This window comes from Teleopsis dalmanni, chromosome X (genome assembly GCF_002237135.1).
Source record: "Teleopsis dalmanni isolate 2A chromosome X, ASM223713v2, whole genome shotgun sequence".
Classification (NCBI taxonomy): domain Eukaryota; kingdom Metazoa; phylum Arthropoda; class Insecta; order Diptera; family Diopsidae; genus Teleopsis; species Teleopsis dalmanni.
This window is the reverse complement of record NC_051848.1, coordinates 22910067-22915842: the sequence shown is the minus strand read 5'-3', so window position 1 is coordinate 22915842 and position 5776 is coordinate 22910067.

Sequence of the window (5776 nt, the reverse complement as noted above, 5' to 3'; positions counted from 1 at the left end):
CAACAACGTCAGCAAATAAAGCAGTTATGAATTGATTTTCGATTAAAGGAACACAAGAAGGCGATTTATCACATAAATTCAATAATGTTAATATTTAGTGTGTTGGCAGTGACCGAAGCTGTGCGCTACTACACATAATCCTTATATATAAACGTATATATAATATGCACAACATGTATAAGAAAAAAATAATTAGTTAGTAGTTAGTGTGCAAATCATTTTGTTTTCACAGGATAATATAATTTAATTTTATTAAATCCATATTTATTCGTATATATTTTGAATTTTATATTGAAATATAAAAACGAAATTATAATTTAGCATATATAGAAAGGCCATAAAGTCTGTTTACTTACATACATAATTTCTGGAAAAAATCAGTGTTTTGTCAGTTTGTGTGCGGTTCCAATATTTTATGGTTCATAACTGCAAAACGACATTAAATGCAATTTAACCATTGCTTATGAAATCATATTCATTCCATAATTTAATCATTTTTTATAAAATTTTTGATGCTTTCAGTTTGTACCATTTATTATTGCCCTCATGAATGCAGTTGTATGACCCTTCGATAGCATCTACAGTTAAGCATTGCAGTACGGAGTGCATACACCTTCATTGAAACATGTACACGATATGGCAGTGCGTCAGTGCGACCGCTTCAAACCCATAAGTTATATTGGCCACATTTTTCTTCAGTATAACTTCAGTACACCATACACTATGTTTTGGATTGAACAATTGAATTGGATTTTAATTCCATGTATTTCCATGTCTGCATGTAGGTATATATGCATGCAGCCACACAAAAACGCCGTCATACGCATAGCTTTCACTTGACCCGGACTTGTCAACAAATAAATTCGTGAACTCTGCTAGGCACGGGAACTTACTTTAGCGGCAGATTTGAAAAGACATCACAAAATGCTTTTAAAGATAGCGTTTAAGATGAAATTCAAAAGAAATCAAGTGTTTATTATATTCTTTTAATTATAATAAACAAGACATTTACGTTTGCATCATATTTTAATTAAATAAAAAGTTAATTACGCTTCAAATTTGAGAGTAACTTTAAACTGATATTGTAAACCTAAATCTTGAGTTTTGCGAAACGCTTATCTTACTATAATCTATTCTAATTATTCTATTCTAACAATATAACATAATATAGAGATAATAACACACATTTTATAAGGCAATTCAACAATACCTATAGTACAAATAATTACAAATAATTCCTGTATGGCAAGCAGTGCATGTAAGATTAAGATCCTGTTATTAAATAACCACAACTATATTTGTTTTAAAATAAAAAATTAAGATAAAAGACGAGTTATATATAACGAGTATATTTTAATCAAAAATAGGTTTGTATAAACAAGATTTAAGATTTTAAGATTTTAGTGGTCCTTCAGGTAGGTGCACTATATTCATATTTCTTATTATAAACCCTTAACCTATAAGATCGGGTCGTTGAATTAACATAACGATAGATAAAACAAATTTTGAAATATTCGGCAAAAATTGAAAAAGTTCAGCCAGGAGAAGCCAAGTTTTGATGTCACAACGTAAGGTCATCATATCTCATTTCTACCGATATATGTAGCACTAGTAGCAGTACTCTAGAAAAACAGCATTAGCACTAGTAAAAAAAATTGTAGTCAAAAGAAAACAGAGCAATACTTGCATTTCTTTTTCAAAATTATAACCAGTATTGTAAACCTCATAAATTTCTAATGATTTACTTCAGTGATTTTATACTCAGGTTCAAAGTTGGTTTAAAAAACCAGTATCTCTAACATTCGCATCAGCAGTTCGATTCGACACTAAACGGTTTGTAATTTTAGAATATTTAGTTTACTATGAATATACGATAAAAGCGGTGAGTAAAACTGCACCAAAAAATGTTGTAGTTTCCAAAAGGAAAGATGTTTTGTTCCACCAATTCAACACACTGACCCATATTTAACCATATTCTTTGTTTATTAAAACTAGGCACTTGAAAACTCTTCATGTGCTCCGTTATACAAAGCGTATGTCAAATCAAGTTAAATAATTTGCCACAGTAAAGAGCAATTTTAGAGTAAAATTAAACTATAACGATCACATTTTTACACTCCTCTACCTATGATAACCTACAAAAGCACACGCAATATGCAATGGCATAGACACAGAGAACCAAGAATGCATGGTATCAAAACATCGAATTGTATGGTATATCGTAAAAGTGTGAACCTTATCATGTTTCAAATTACATAAAGCCTTAATTCGGATAATGAATTCATATGTAGATATTTACATTATTTACTTTTATTTTTTTATAGATTAATAGGAACAAATATTTTAGCCTTTATTTTATTTATATAAAAATTACTTAAAAGATGTTATCTTTTTTAGTAGTTGTCTATCCTATTTAATCATATCCTTATCAAAAAAAGTAAATGACTTGAGACTACAAGGCATTTACGAACTTGGAAGCGCAAATGTTAAAAGGCATCTAAAAGTCTTAGAAAACTTTTTCTACAGTATGTTTGTATAGAGAGATGATATATTATCCCTAAAACTGAAATTTTTAGAAACTTTCAAGTCACTATCAAAAATCTTAAAGTCTAAACCTAATTATGAAATTTGGTTCACAATTGAGTCGAAATCAGAACACAGTAGAAGAGGAGCGGGAATAGTCCTAGATGAGTTTCAGTTTTTGTCTAGCTCATAATTTTCCAGGCCATTGGAATATATGTGGGAATGTGTGCGAGAGAATGTCTTCGTAAAAAGATGAAAGACAAAGAAGGATGATATTAACATACTGTCAGATAGTTAAGCAAAACAGCAATTAAGAGTCATGGACTACTTTGGTGACATTTTTAAGTAAGTATGTGTAAATAGTGGAACAACAAATCTTAAGCTGTTCTATAACAAATAATAAGCCTTAATAGAGAGGATTAGGATTTTATATAAAATAGATCTTCCGGAATTTAATCATATTTACTTATTATGTGTCCCAATTATCACATCATAAGAGATCATTTTCATCATTCTAATAATTAATAAAATATGATTTATTTGAAAATATAATTATGTAAATTAATTTTTAATGTTAATTTTTCCTCTCCATTTGCCAATATTTTTGAAATAATTTAGTATATTTTAAACCAATTTGCAAATGAGGAGGTATCATCCCGTACGAAGCTCTACCACATACAGAAAATATTTTGCCCAAAAAGCAGCAAGTATTCACTTATGAATTTTTTTCTTAAGAAGTGATGGTCCGTTCATAATCTCAGTTGAAGGATGCTCTCGTCTATGATGCGTACAACTCAGAAGGCCATAAAAGTAATTGTTATTGCAACACTAATAGTGACGGCTTTTAAAATAGTAATAAACAAGGAAAAACTTGCTAATGTTGGAGTGGTAAGAGCACCCGAATACTCGTAGCAACGACGCCAACGAACCAAGCACACCAACAATATCAATTTGACTGGAAGCATTAACAACGTTGCCAACAACACATGATAGTAGCATTTGCGTCATAAATAATTTAAAGAGAAGTGCCTTTTGAAAAAGTACGTTCGGTAGGAAAAAAGCTTAAAAGAAGAAAAATGCTTTTGAAGAGGAGTGACTCTAAATTTGTCCGTTTGTGCGTCCACGCCATCGTACGCAAATATCTGCCTGTTGAGCACATGTTAGATATTAAAAGTTGCGCCACAAAATACGCGTGCGTATGTTTCATAATTGACTCCCGTTCACCGCCATCGTCGTGGTCAATGGGCCGACGATGTGATCCAGGATGATGCATAGTTGCAGCATTAAAATTGTGTTTGAGCCAAGCTGCTCATCCATACCGACTTATACTCATCCTCACATTCACATTCATTGTTATCGACAATGTTGCTGCTGATTATTAGTTCGACCACTCAAAGGTGAAGAAGCCACGTATTTGCTGAAATGTACACAGCGGTATATATTGAATGTACACATTAAATTAAGTATCCCGATCATTAGCAGTTTGTAAGTACAAATAATAAAAATAAATTAACGAAATGTCAAAGAGGAGGAGAGAAGATCACTTTGAAGTTTACAGGTGAATAATAGCTTAGGACGAAAGAAGTTGGACAAGTATGCGTGAGATATTAGTACGATATTAGTGTGTTTCATACGGAAAAAGCACTAAAGATATTTGGAACGCTTATAAGACTCTGTGAATATGTATATCTGCGTCATTATAGGAACATATGCAATTTATTTAAGAAAACGTACTTATATTTTGACTAATTTACTGAACTTCTGGAAGTACATCCTGAATGTGTTAAAGTCCTGAATGATTTTTCTTTCAATATTATATGTTATATTTAATCCTGTCACAAAAAATGACCATCCTTAGTGCTATAAAGTCAAAAATCTTTACCTCAATAGGTATATAAACGAGAACTTGTACTCAGTCGTGGTTATGACCATTTCCCTCTTCCTCTTGTTCAATGGCAAAAGGAATAACATAAGAATCCTTTGTATTTAAACGATAATTATTAAAATCTTCGTATTTTGAAATAAAAAATTAATAAGCCACTGACAAATTAAGTGTCATCAAAAATGAAGATGGTGTTTGAATACTATTAAAAAGTATTATATATCTACACATGTGAGTATATTGTATTGCTACATAAAAATTAAACTTTTTATATACATACGGATATGTAAAATAAAAAACCACAACTTCGAAATGCCGCAAAGAACTAATAAGTCATAACATTTTGAACTCATTTGTTACAATTTCTTTACGACATACATATATCTACACAACAACAGATCAGGTGAAGTAAAATGCCTTTGATTCTATCTAGAAAATAAACCAACTAAAACAATAAAATTTAAAAAGGCCCAGACTAACATTCGCGTACGCTGGCCAAATTGCTACCGCACCGTACAAAAGCTGTTCATCACGAATTCTGTTCGCATAAAAAACCAAATGAAAACCCCAACAAAGCAATAAATCATACTTATAGTGCAGCAGCACCCACCACCGTCATCATTACTACCAAAATGACCAACATTATTAACAACAACTCAACGTGGCCATCATTATCATGTGTGTATGTGAGTGTATGTTCAGCCGCCGATCATATACACCAACACATACATAAGTCCGTACTGCTGCATCTATGGCTACAGCAGTTCTACTGCACAGCACTCACACCATTACCAAAAAAAAGAAAGAAAGAAAGAAAAATAGATGGAAAAACAGTAAATATCAGCTTACATACTTGCAAGGCGGTGCAATTGTAAGATCCCAGCCTGTGCATATACATCCCAACCTGTGTGGACTAAACATTGCGCTATTAAGCTCAACCTGGCTGTTTGTGGTACCAGGGGTGGCTATTGGTCGTCGGTATTTGTAATTGTGCGGCTTTAGTCAAAGTTTTCTGTAAGAAACTTAACTGACTTTGGCACTGAAAGTGAAGCTGCGCACAGGTTGAGTGTAGAGGGGATATGCCGTTGTATATCAGCCTTCCACCATTTAAAATAGTTGAAAAATGATCGATGTTCACAGTGTAGCTGCAGAATCGTTGTAATGCGCACATTTAAAGCGAAGTATGAATGCTTTCCTACACCTGAAGTTCTTCCTCTTTCAGTTTTAGTGTCTTAGCTGAGCCATATTGACAGTTGACTTGGCTTGCGATGTGCGGCGATAACTATTTTGGCTTAATTGTTGCACAGATGAAAGCAAGCGACATCTGTTCCTTCTACTTCATTAGTTGGTGTAGTTAAACTAGAAACTTCC